Here is a 14363-nt window from a genome sequence, read left to right as displayed (position 1 = left end):
AACTGTAATTTTAAAGGTCTTATGAGATAATGTAAAAATATTTTTCGAATGATGCATGCAGTTCCCTTCTCTTTATGTCCAACAAATAAAGCTATTTGGATAGCATCCTTTTCTCTTGCTTCTTTGAAGTCAATCAAATCTTCTTTGCAAGAGCCTATGAATATAAACCTCACAGCAAGAATGTGACTTAGCTCAGTAGAAGGTGTCTGAGAAAGAAGAGGGAAACCTTATGCAGAATCTCGTTTTAGCTTGGTTTTCTTCCGTCTTCTATTTTTACATCTTGTTTTATTTATTTATTTATTTAGTTAGTTAGTTTATTTTTTTAATGATGTGCTGTATGGATATTAGAAGATAAAAAACATGGCTACTTAAGGGGATAAAAATTGGAGTGGAAAATCAGAACAAGTTATTAAACTTCTTAATAATTAATACATGCAACATTTGAAGATTGATATATGCTGTTGTTTTGAAATGTAGAATCATAGCCATTCTGGTTAAATGATTACTGAATTCTAGCTCAGAGTAACCTCTACTGATGAACAGCTGAAGAATAGTGCTGTGGGTTTTTTTGAGCTAGATCACCTTTAATCTGAACAGTGGTTAAAGCTAGCTGCATGTTTAGTGATATAATTGTGCATCATCTTTTTAGTTTCTATTTCATTCACACAACCTAACAAGTAACTTCCAGTAATGGCCATTGAGGTTAATAGGAGACTACTTTTTAATTTTTTAATTAACTTTGCTAGGGAGAAGACATTTATCTTACTGACTCAATATTTACCTATAGAATGACTGCACAGAATTGCATGGATTTCTATTATTTTTGGGCTGCAACCAGTCAAGAATAGGCAAAGCAGATCTGAAAATATTTTGCTGAGTCTGTTTATAGTTTAAAGAAACATCACAAATTGTATCTTGCCTTCACAGCAACAACTAGAACCGAAATTTCCATGACTACAAAGAAAGAGGTAAAAGATACTTGGCGATTGAATTCTTCATACTGTTCCATTCCTGCTCTGAAATCATTAAAAAGCTTTAAATAGTAAGAAGTCTAGCTAGCAAAGAATTGTAGAGGTATCCGGTGTCAGCCTAATAGGATCTGATCAGTCCTGGCAGACACTCAGTGCTCCCTGGTGGAATCTAGAAAAACTAGCTTATGGAGACTGAGAGTAACAATCATCATTCCCCTTTATCAAAATCTATCTCTTTCAACATCTTCTCCTTGCTTCATACTTACAGTTTCAGATACGCAGCTGAAAACTGTGCCTAACACGGTTTTGGATTCACAGCAGCATGACAGAACACATATTTGGGAGAACAAGTCAATCAGTCTATAGGGAGTTTTGACAACAGCTCTGCTGGGGTAACAAAGTAGGAGATGAGGAATGTTCAGAAAAATTCCTTGGGAAAAGTGTCTGATAGAAAAAAACAAAGCATCTCTGTCCTCAGGTGTTCAACTGTGGAACTTTAGTTGGTCTTTACCAAAAAAAGAGAAGTGTTCTATTCATTCCATGCACCCTACTGAAAACTTAAAACAAATACATTATTCTAGCTTACAAATTACTACCTTTATTTTGGCATATATCTGATCACTTAGGAAAGTGTCCAATTTGAGAAAGCCTGTAACAACCTACTTAAAACAAAGCAGATGTTTAAGAAGCACCTTGAGTAAAGGCTAGAGTTCTTAAAATTAGGAGGTGCACATCATTTTAGTGTAAAAACAAAACAAACACTAACTAAAAATTGAAACAGATCTTTCTTCATTAATACTGAGTTCTATTGAGCTCTACAGCCATGCAAACTCTGAAAGACCAACTATTTCCCATGAGAAATTAAAAGAACTTTTCAGAAGTTTATAGATGTTTAGTTTTTAAAAAATAATAAACAAATATGACTGCCCTCTGTGTAATCAAGTTTGCAACAGATATGACAGCATGTAAGGCCTACATGTATGCTAATGTTGCTCTGATTAGTTTTCTGGAAACTTTTCAAAACACAACTCCTGTAGAGGCTGAAATACTGAAACAAGTCCTTATATAATGTCATTTATTTACCAGTAGAAAAAGGATAGAATTGCAGAAATATCTGATGACCAGAGATCTTTCTTGTTTTGCTCCTATATTTATGTTTTGGAAAGATGATTGTCTCTAAGGAATTCACTACTGAGAGAGAAAAGAAAATGAGATATCAGGTTGGCAAAGAAACTGGAGTTTTAGTTCTGGATTTAGGATACAGACTCAGTGAGGGAACTGTACATAGGTGAGAATTCTAAAGTGGCATAAGAGAGACATGCACTGTCAAAAACTGCCCTAATATTTTACAGAACTCATATTTTATGTCCTTAGTGGAATACCTCTAGTTATCTGGCCCTGATGGCAACAGGGAATGTTTTTCTTTTTGTAGAAAACAAGCAAAGTTAACAATTAGATCCACTGAGAAGCAAAAGCACATAAATGCAACAATGAATTCTGGAAAACTACTTCACATCTATATAATTAAAATGCTTCTCATGCAGACTGAGTATACCAGAAGCTGTACAACCTATGAGAAGAGCTCTGGTTCACCAGTATTTATTTTAGTCACATGAAAACCCTCTACTGAGAAAAGAGAAAATTTTTGGAGGTGTATGAGACAGAGGTTCATAGCAGAACAGAGTAAAACTCCAGGAAGTAATAGAAAAAATATTTCAAACAATTGTTGTTCATCATTAATAAAAGAAGTAAAAGTGGTTGAATTCTTTTTAGATATAAATCATCAAAAGCAAGAAGGAGATTGTTTAACACAGTTATTAAAGGAAAATTATATATATTCATCACTGTAGCCAAGACTGATCATCAGCGAATTATTCAGCTTCTCCAGACTACACCCTATTTTTCTATAGATAAAAGCATATTTTGCCTACACTTGCAAGTTGAGAATTGAACACTGGGATCCTGATGAAGAAAGAAATAAGAATGTATATGTACTAAATTAAGACTCTTTGTGATTCTCTCTTTGAGCATCAGTGATCCAGTGTTGGTTCTACAGGTATACAAAGAATAGCAAAAACCTTATTAGAAACAGGAACTGCTGTCAACTGAGTTATTTTAATGGTGAAAAGAAATATATTTCTCTCAGTGCAGAGCTTTTGGTAGACTACAGTAAAATGTACAGGTTAGAGTAATGTAATGTACCAGTACAGGTTAGAGCTGGACCTGCTGGAAGTAGCACTGCAGAGAAGGACTTGGGAGTTCTGTTTGACAACAGGTTGACCATGAGTTAGCAACGTACCCTTGTGGCCAAGAAGGCCTGGGGTGCATTAGGAAGAGTGTGAGCAGCAGGTTGAAGGAGGTTCTCCTCCACCTCTACTCTGCCCTGGTGAGGCTGCATGTGGAGTACTGTGTCCAGTTCTGAGCTCCCCAGTTTAAGAAGGACAAGGAATTACTGGAGGGAGTCCAGCAATGGCTACAGGGGTCTGGAGCATCTTTCTTATGAGGAAAGACGGAGAAAGCTGGGTCAGTACAGTCTGGAGAAGAGAAGACTGAGAGGGGATCTCATCAATGATTATACATATCTCAAGCGTGGGTGTCAAGAGGATGGGACCAGACTCTTCAATGGTGCCCAGTGATAGGATGAGGGGCAAAGGGCACAGACCGAAACATAAGGTGTTCCACCTAAACACAAGGAGAAACTTCTTTACTCTGAGGGTGCCAGAGCACTGGAACAGGTTGCCCAGAGAGGTTGTGGAATCTCCTTCTCTGGAGACATTCAAAACCCATATGGATACATTCCTGTGTGATCTGCTCTGGGTGAACCTGCTTTAGAAGGTGTGTTAAACTAGATGATCTCCAGAGGTTCCTTCCAACCCCAGCCATCCTATGATTCTGTATGACTCATCTGGAGTGTTGTGTTCTGGGCTCCCCAGGACAATAAAGACATGGACTCAACAGAGTGAGCCTAGCAAAGAGCCACAAAGATGATTAAGGGAGTGAGGCATCTTTCTTAAGAGGAGGAGCTGTGAAAGCTTTAAGTGTTCAGCCTGGAGCAGAGAATTCTCAAGAGGATAATTATGCATGTGTATATACATTTAGTGGTAGGGAACGAAGATGAGAGAGTCAGACTTCCCAGTAGTGCCAGAGACACGACAAGAGGCAATGGACACAAATTAAAGCACATTAAATTCCCTCTGAATTGTCTGTGGACAAACACCTGAAGAGATTGTCCAGAGAGATAGTGGAGTCTGCATTCATGGACATATTCAAAACGAAACTGGACAGGACCCTGGGCAACCTGCTCTGGCTGACCTTGCTTGAGTAGGGCGGTGGGATAAGATGGCCTCCAGAAATGCCTGTCAACCTCAGCTCTTCCGCAGTTCTGTGAAAGAAAGGGATTAAAACCGAAAAGCCTTAGTATCATGTTCCTGAATTAGTCCCTGATGTTTCCGAAAGGCTGTGTCTTTAGAGTTTACTAGGAGTCGTTGTGCATCCAAGTGAGTGAAACCATAAGGTTTTGATTTCATGATCTGTACATTTGAAGGCATTATGAATCATTTAATAAATTCTTTCAGTATTCAAATGTCCAATTCAATCTCTATTCAATCTTCAAATTTAGTATTTTATTTTTATGGTTATATTGATTTGTCTATTGAGGGGGATCAGTGGGGAGATCAGTTTAGCCACAAAAATAGTAGACTGAAAATAATAAATATCTACAGTTGAGGCTAGGAACCTGTATGGAAGTTAAAAAGAAAAGGGAATAAAGTATTTAATCGGCATTCATGTATACTAAAGGCACAAAGGGACAAGTGTATTATATCCATAAATTTAGACATACAAAGGTCAAAATTTGCATAAATAACAATAGGGAGAATCTTTAAGATAGCAATATTAACACAACCTTTTCTTTAGAAAAACAATTCCTGCTGTCAGCTCCCAAGTCTGTGTCTGGCCCACAGGAAGTCTATTCAACAATATAAGCAATATCAAAAGGTGCCACCTCTGCATTTTCCATCACTTCATGGCTTGCAACCAGAAGTAATAAGTCACGTCTACAAGCAGAAACCAAAATAATAGTCCAAACACTTGGATATAATAGAAGTGATGGAACCATTAGGGCATCTAAAATCAAAAATGAGTGGGAGGGGACCAAACCAGAGCATTTCATTTCTGTAGCCCAGAAAACTAGCTCTTGACTGTAAATTGGGGAGACACAAGTCTTGACTATGGCAATAAAAAGATTATTAGCTTATGAATGGGGTTCCTGTATCCATCTGGTTTGAGACAGAATTCTTGGCTGTAAGACATGCATCATATTTTCCAGTTTTCACCTTATAAATCTGTTTGTCCATAGAGTTCTTGGAAGAGGTTCCTGGATTTATCTAATATCATATAAGTGGCCATTTTATATAAGCCCTTATTTTTTTTAATTTAAGTGAGATTAATAACAAATGTTCTATCCATGTTTATAAGCTATCTAACAGCATTAGTTTAAGAAAATATTACTTGGCATAAATCATATTGTACTAGGAAGTCAGCAAGAATAATGAAAAATTCACTTACTAAAGAGCTATTAAAATTATTAACAACTGATTAAACACCCCAGAACTGGTTGGAGTATTATAAAAATAGCTAGTGCTATTTTAAATATTAGTTCAGAGGAATCTTTCATCCCAACAAAACTATCACCAGAAACAGCAGAATCAGTAATCCACCAGGACATCCACAGGCTGTTACAGTTCTGAAATGAGGGACTAGAGCACCAGAACTGTTAGGAGAACTCAGCTTTGAATGATATGAAGTTAAATTCCACAACTGTCTTGCAATGATACAAATATATTTTGAGTAGTGCAGGTACCTGGAAAATAAAAGCTTAGGTATTGAAATAAAGTATACTTTTATATAAAATAAGAAAGTTCATCTGATAAGAATGCTGGAGGATTAATCACGTAATAAACTATAAAATTTAACTGTAACTGTGAGACTCTTACCTTATAAAGAAGTTATCATCATCAAGATGTGACAGTCATGATGTTATCCACCAGCTGTTAACTTAAATAGAGTCAGCATCTTCTGAAATCCACAGGAATGTTTTCTCTCATATTTTACTTCTGTGTTGGGGAGGAGGGAGAGAGTGATTCTCAGAGCACATATCTTCTGAGATTGGAAGGGTAGCACTAGCAAAACCTGGGTGGGGGGTGGGGGAGGAAATTGAGAGGGGAAATTAAGAAAAATAGCTTCCTCTCCCTTCTTTAGTTTATGTTTCTGTAGAAAGCACTTTGTGTCATTTGTAAAACTATATGCCATGTTATATGTTTGAGCAGGACTTTTTACACAGTTTTAGGAAACAAATGCCTTGTGTGTTTGAATTTATGCATTATGTCTCCTTGTGTTTAAAGTTAGTCTTGTCATGAAGTGATTGCCATGCATATCTGTGTCTGTTGCACTGTTTGGCACCAATTCCTTTTGATCAAACAAAGTGTTAAGAGGCCTCATTGGTCCTTCACTTTGAATTTACATTTTCCAGTCTTTTGGAAAGGCTTAAAATTTCTTTAAGTTGTCTTTGCTATTCAGAAATAAACCCTACATGCCTGGTAAATTTGGCATATCTGTCTATTATCTAACTATAATTCAACATGACTGCTACATATCTGTTGCTATGCACATATTTCAACAAATGTATCGTCACCTCTGCTGAGATACTGAATTATGACCTGAAATAATTAAGATACAAAGCTAAAGCTATCAGAAAAGATGGCCATAGGATTAAAGCATTTCATTGGAATATAGCAGCCTTGATGAGTAGGCATGGCACTGCTCCTCTGAAGTTTCAATAGCAATTTACTGTGAAATTGTAGCATATACTGGGACTTGCCTAGGCATTTTCCCATATATGTGGAATTAGGACTGCAAACACTGAATCCTGAGATTTACTGGCTCTACACATTCTTGTAAAAGGGAAAACTCTCCTAGCGTTCCTAACTTGCTAAAGAAGCAACCAAACTTACAATACAATATCTTATTTTATACCAAATCTGAGTGAAGATCATCTTGCTGTCCTCCAAGTTCACTCCTAGGGGTAGGTATTGCATAGGGGTGTACTTTTGTACAGCTCCCTGTATAAATGCAATTGATGGGAAATTTATATTACCCCATTAAACCCTCCTCTTGATGTCAATACAGATTTCCTTAGAGGCAGAGATCCAGATATACAAAGCCAGGAGATTAGTGTTCAGATGAGGAAAAAACCTCTCATGTTCTATGTGGTCTTTCTAATTCACTATAAATTTTAATTTTCTGAAAGTTTATGAATGCTGGATAGTCTGTTGCATGTTTTTATAGGCATCTGTCATTAACTTTTGTCTTTTGTAAAGCTGAGATAATCTGAGAGATACTACATTTTGCTAAACCTGCAATTTTCTTTTCCATTTTATGAAAGCAGTACATTTGGTATGTACTAGGACTAGGATAACATTTCAAACATCATTTCCTGCTGAGCTGTGCTCAATAATTAATTACATGTCAACAGATGAACAAAGTATTTCTTAGATTATTATTGTTATTTGCCTTAGCTGTACAAAAACAAATATCTTTACTATAATTTCTCAAAGAGTGTTCTAAATAGCCTGTGTTCTGATTCCCATTATGTATTAGTATAACCAAATAACAACAACAAAAGAGTATTTTTCAAAAACACACCTCTTGATATTTTTTTACCAGAATTGTCTCATTTCATTTGCTTACAGTGACCGCAGTATCTGTGCATATTATAAACTTCCACAGAGCATATAGGCTGTTCTACTGAAGGGAAGAAAGGAAGGATGGCACATTGACAATAGTACCAGTAAAGGACTCAGGAGATCTGTATTCAATAACCTTCTACATCAGTTTCCTTCCTGTATAGTTTTGGAAGGCTGTTAGATTTACAAGGGTATTTCAGTACTGAAATCCTTTCTGATAATCTGACTTTTAGATTAGTGATCCATCCATTATAAAAAGATAATATTACTGGATTTACAGTCATGGGGATATTTGAATGAACCATGAAGTTACAGAAGGGAATAAAGAAGTTCTTAGGCAGCTACTCAGACCTCAGCTTCGTATACTTTAGTCCATCCTGTCTTTTCTGAAATGGAAAAATCTAATCTCTTTGAGCCTTCAAAATGGGGTGGTTGCATGTGCCCCACCTAAGCCATGCCCAGGAGTCATCTGGGAGTGCTAGTTGCCATAGGCCAAAAGCCAGTGAATGCTCTGGTATTTTAAGTACACGATGACATTACCAATGCTTAGGAATATGCCCTGGCATGGTTCAGTTTCCTAATATAGGTGTAGCCTTTCCCCACTCTGGGATTTGGTATGAATAGAGGGTGTCGAATGTAGGTATAACATACCAAAGACTCTCAGGGTTGAAAGGATGTTTGTTTTCCCAAGACAGAACAAAACTGGGAAAATCTGCATGACCTCCACCAATTTTCAGAAGCTCAGCTTCTACTAGGAGCTGTTCTCAATTCCAGAATGTCTCAATGAGCTGTATCACTGCACATTTAAAATTCAAACTCAAGAATCAAGGGATGCTCAACCATTTTTTCAGGAGCTGATCAAAAATCCTCAATGTTTTCACTGGCTTCCCCCTCCCCAGTTTGAAACTCCTGTTCTCTTGCAGAATCATGCATAATGGACACCATGGCAATACTCATGCCTGGGTGACTCTTCACCTAGAGGTCACTGTTTATTCAGTTTTGCCTTGAAGTGTGTGAATTAAGCTCATCAATAAGAAAGTGAGCAGATTTCTGTGTGAACTGGATTCAAATGAACTTGCACAGCTGTAACTGCTATTGTGGGTATTGCCATACTCACAGCATAATTGCCTACTAAGTCTTTTAGGAAAAAGATGCTCAGCCAAGAGCTTTTAAAAAGCGCCAGTTCTATTTTTACTATTTGTGTCACTATCCCGTGTTTGAAAACCACATTTTTATTAGATGTGACTTGCAACACAACTTGGAGGTGACTGCATTGTTAAGTGTAATGTTTCAGAGAGGAGTATAAACACAACCAGGACAGGTGGAGAAGGAAGGTAGAGCCTATTTTTTCCCATAGCACCTGTTTGTGAGCTTAGATTCTAAGAAACCGGGTCTGCGCCAGACTGGGGGGGGAAATTTACTTCCTTTTCTTGGAGGAGATTGCTTCTTATTGTAGAGATATCCAGCTGGAGGACTATGTTATTGCATAAGCTATTCAGAAATGCACTGTCTTTCTTTCCCAGCTGAAGCACTGATTCTTGTATAAGTCACCTGCAGTTCTAATGCAGTTGTTTCCTTCTCTCTCACAGGTACAGGAATCGCTGTAGGCATGGCAGTAAAATAATCACAAAGCTGGCAACAATTTAGAAAAGCTTTAATAAGGGAATTATTCATCATCACAATGATTCATGCTCACCAGTTTTCCAGAGGAGATGGTCACAGCATTTTTTTCCACTGGGAGGAGGGAGACAAGGGGAAGACAGGCAAAGCTGATTCCCAAGGCTTGGCTCCACGCTCAAGAGAAATGGATATGAATTTTCTCATCTTTCAATATTTTCTCAGCTCCTGGATGTGTGGGAGGAAAAGGAAGTTATTCAGAATCAATTATAACTTTCCACTACATTGCTGAATTTTGGATTATTGTTTGCCTTATGTCTACAGCCCATTGTCTCTTGTATGAACTGATTCCTACCTCCCCGTTCTGTTATCTCTTAATCACAACAGTGTGAAAATAGTTTCAAGGCAACTGAAATTACCTTCAAAGAGACTACTCAGTATGCTTTTCAGACCTGATTAATAATCCCTTTAAATGCATAAAAAGATTTTCAAATATTAAAGTGGACTTGGGTTTGGGCCTATGGTATCAAAACAGTATTTGGCAAATCTCTGGGTATTAAACTCCGATATCCATTGAGGAGTCATAAGATATGACTGATAAGAACCAGCCTTACTCAGAAAATTTAGGAAACAGCAAATGACAACTGTGACTCTACTTGGGAAGAAGAAAAATACCCACATCATTTTTAAAATCCCAGTTTGAATTTGGTATACTTTCTTGGGGATGCTCCAGAAACAATGTCCTGATGGTTCCTCATATTTTTAAATCTTTTAATCTTCTCATGTTATTCATACAGAGGGAATTCCCTATGACCCCTAAACTCAGTACATAAAAAGAAAGATATGTCCTATTAATAAAGTTAGATTGTGTAAAGCATTTCCTATTCAATATGACTTTTTACTTAAATAAATAGGACTTTTTTTTTTTTTTTTTTTTTTCAGAATGGAAAAATAAATGCTTATTAATCTTTTCCAGGTGTGTAAGAGCAAATAGAAAGAATCTTACTGTAGATAAATGTATCCTCTGATGCTGGCTATGGATGATCAATTTTCAAGGTGTGTGGCCTTATTAAGTTTGGAAATTTGTATACAGCTCACACATACGTGCCTCTGTTTCTAGTAGTGAGGGTATTTTGATATGTACCAAACACCACAGCCTGGAACTGACATCATTCTTTGGCAGACACGTGAATATTTTGTATTGTAATTTCTGGCTTGCATGTCAGTACACTCCTGCTGTCTATTAAACAGAACGATATACTCGTGCTCAGGGTGTTTTGCCAATCCTTTCGATTGGCTAAGAAAATAAAGGTTTTCTCACCAGCTAAAGAGCTTAGTTTACGTGTAGTTTGCTTATCTGCAAGACAGAGTTGGCTAGGTCTCTGTATTTAAGCTGGAAAAACATCTCCAAAAGTTATATGAACTTTCACTTGAACATCATATTTTTACTTCCTCATTTAAGTGCTTTCAATGAACACTTCTAGCGAACTGTTTCTAAAGCCACGGTCTACGTGGGGTGATAAATAGAGTCAAAAATACTCTTTATAGCTATAACTTTTTCTCTACAGCTAAATTTGAGGCGGGGGGGGCGGTCCCGGACACATTCTGTTGTAAAATAAGGCCATAAACACAGAAAAATTTTGACAATCATTGCTGTAGTGGGCAAAGATTTTGCAGCATTATTAAAACATTTTAATTTTAGTATTTAGAAAATATTCAGATAAAGTGACTCTTATTCCTACAAATTAACAGAAATCTCAACCTTACCTAAGAGTTTATTTTTTTAATAGAAAGACCTGCAGAAGCACTCTGTGAAGGGGATGAAAAATACTTGTATTTTGTGCTATGATTGCAATACATATTAACAGACCAGATTAATAGATACATGGCTCACAAACATTTTAGCTGGAAAAAAAGTTGAATATTTTCAGTAGTCAGAAACTAATTTTGCTGGAGAAGTAATTTTCTTTTATTTGTTCAGATTCACTAGGTATTTACATAGACATGTAAATCACTATGTGAGAATATTGTTGATGGATGCTTTAATTCTCATTTGTCTAGAACTCTCCAAAACCATCTAATAATTTGATATTAATATTTCTTTTCAGTCATATTGGTTTTTGGATACTGTTGCTACTGGTAAAATACGTCAGCATGCAATTGTTCATTGGAATTTTCCCAGTTGTGAGAACTGAAATGCAACTAGTAGGCAATATTGCACGCAAAAATAATATTTTTAGCCATCTAGTAGTAATAAAAATATTCCCTGCACCCCTAAAAAAGAGTAGTTTGATATTGAGTGGAAATAAAAGTCTTTTGACACTTTATTCATATCTTCAGCAAAAAAGCAAAAAATGCAATCAGGAGTCTTCCAATGTTAGTACCACGGATAAAGAGCATATATATAGGGAAGGAACAGATGAAAGAACACCTAGATAAAAATGCTGAGTTGAAGTTGATTGAGACTTATAGTCGTCCTCTTGAGAATTTACAGGCATGGTAGCTGACATATCCAATCCTGTTTTCTGGAGAAGAGTGGAGGTGTGGAGAAACAGGAAGAAGACATGCCTAACAGTTGATGGTGACTGTTCATATTAAAAGTGCAAGGGAGACCAAAGAGGATGAGCTGTTAAATAACTGGATGACATAAACAGAGCTCAAAATGACCCTTAAAAATTCAGTCAACATCCTGGAGAAGAAAAAGCCATTATTCTTTAGAAACAAATACAATGTTCCAAGCAAAGGAATAATCACTAAGTTGCCTGATGTTTTTGTGGCCAAGCAGTATTCCTAAAGAAAGAATCTAGAAGTTGTAGTGAATCATTACCTTATTCTCAAAAAGGATGTAATGTTTTTGCAAAGAGGTAAAATGGATTGAGGTGTGAACAAAAACACAGACAAAAGGTGTGTGTGGCCTACAATAGAGTCCTGAAGGGTGGGACACCGGAAGCTGTTGTGCAAACCATTCCCTTTCCCTGATGCAGAAACAGCTTTATCTAAGCAATTCCTGACATGATTGGAAGTCTTTAAATGCAAATTAAACTAATGAAGGTGGCTCCAAAACTGCTGCCCCAGGTAATTGAAACCTGTTACTTTTGCTCCAGCATCCTATGACACAAAAAACAGATTGCCATATTGCTCTTCACAGTGCTCTTTGAAAACTGGTTCTTCTCAGTCTCTACCTCTCCAGACAAAATAATGCCAATTTATTCCATTTTATCTTGCAGGCTGTATCTTGTGACTCTTCTCATATATCTTCTAATTCCTGTTGGTCCCTAAGTCTCTTGTAATACCCGTCACCCCCAAAATGATTGCAGTTTTCCAACCTAAACCTTTCAGTGCTAAGCAGAGAGGAAGTCTGAGGAAGGAAACAGATCATATCTGATTCTGTGCTGAAATCTGAGTGAGAAGGAATCAGGAGCTTCTGAAGTATTTCTATTAGTTTTGGGAGATTACCCATATAACTCAACGTGATACAATAGAAATCACTTCAAAAAGCTAAAGGTGGTGATATTTTTTTTTCTTTCCACAAACCATTCATTCTTTCAAAACATAAGTCCCAGAGGCAGATTCCAAGGTTTCTCAGAAGACTGATAACTGTGCTTCAGTGCATCCCACATCCACTGACTTTATTCTGTTTTCTTCAAAGTTCACTTCAAAATGCAGGCTAGAAAAATTCCTCCAGCTGTTATGTAGAGGGAGCTCTTGCCTCTGAATGGAAGCTGTGTATTTCATCACAGAAAATTATATATACTTCTTTGAAAAGAGAATTATGCTTTGTTTTAGATGTTTAAATGGAATTGTGATTTGAAGGAATAATGTAAACTATTAGGTATGATCATATCTGATATGTTTCATGTATATACGTATATATGCATATATGCATGAATGCGTGTGTGTGTATATACATATATATATCTATATATAAGATAGAGAGACACCGGCCTTTCTGAAGTCTGAAACTATTGCATATCCAGCCCCTCAACAGATATTTGTCAGCTCAGTGGGTCTTTTTCTTTTCTTTAAACCATCAGCTAGCTATGAATAAAAAGTCACTTAAACACCTTTGGAACACGTTGTAAAATATGAGATAATTGTCGTTATCATTCAGAATCTATCTAGGAACATATTACATATATAACTTACTTCCAATGTATTGCCATCTATGAGCAATCCACATGCACATATGCATTATTATTTTCCTTTATTCAAATTCTGTTACTTCTGTGTGACATTGTGTCTTGTGGTGAGATCTTACACAGGAATCAATACACAACAGTCTGATAATCATCCAGTTTTACTAGAAATATGAGGATGTTGGGGCTCAGGGAGACAGGACATGTTAGTTCCTTGCTAGAGCTAGAGAAAATCTGTGAAGGGGGGAAAAACGCCAGTAACAAGAATTTACTTGCTGACAATTCTCGGCTCATACCTGGAATAATCAGGTGAAACTTCCTTGACCACACTGTGATCCAGCTGCTTCAGTGAGGGCAGGCTGTATGAAGCAGAGGTGTGATGCTTGGTTGTAGTTGTGCTCTCAGGCAGCTTGCTATCCATTTTACAACTCTCAGCCCCCAGGTTTTCCTGAGTTGAAATTAGTACTGTATATTCAAGAATATTTTCCATTAATAAAATAAAATACAAAATAGAATAATATAAAATGTCACCTGACAGGTTCTTTCTCTTTTCATTGAACTAAAACAGTTCCTGATTGCCAAGTTGAAATGTGACAGTCAGTCTGGAACAAATAAGAATATGTTCTTCAGATTCTAATAATGGAAATAATGAATTGTCTGTTGCAAAACTTCGTCTTCAGATTTGATTTGAAGGGACAGCTTATTTATTTTAGTGAGAGGAGAATCAATGTTGTCCCATCAGCCCCATGCTACTGGCTTTGTGTCTAGACACACTGGATCAGACTAGATTTCAAAATACAGGTGAGTAGAGCCACCAGCAGTTCCAGGATTTGACATTTTGGACAGTCTGTGGGCTCAGAGAGTCCACACATCAGTCATATTTATCAACTTTTTAT

At 36.8% G+C, this 14363-nt stretch overlaps 1 long non-coding RNA gene across 1 annotated transcript in view; it reads left to right on the top strand.

Moving 5' to 3' along the window:
- The window catches only part of LOC135579662 (uncharacterized), a 40961-nt gene extending 27001 nt beyond the window's left edge, over positions 1–13960 (top strand). The window contains exon 3 of the long non-coding RNA XR_010473230.1: positions 9304–13960. This is a non-coding gene — a long non-coding RNA (uncharacterized LOC135579662). The remainder of the gene's footprint in view (positions 1–9303) is intronic.
- The last annotated feature ends 403 nt before the right edge of the window (positions 13961–14363 follow it).

The sequence above is a fragment of the Columba livia genome, chromosome 1, assembly GCF_036013475.1.
Source record: "Columba livia isolate bColLiv1 breed racing homer chromosome 1, bColLiv1.pat.W.v2, whole genome shotgun sequence".
In the NCBI taxonomy this organism is placed as follows: Eukaryota; Metazoa; Chordata; class Aves; order Columbiformes; family Columbidae; genus Columba; species Columba livia.
Note: the sequence above shows the minus strand (reverse complement) of the source record. Positions and strands in the feature narration are given on the sequence as shown.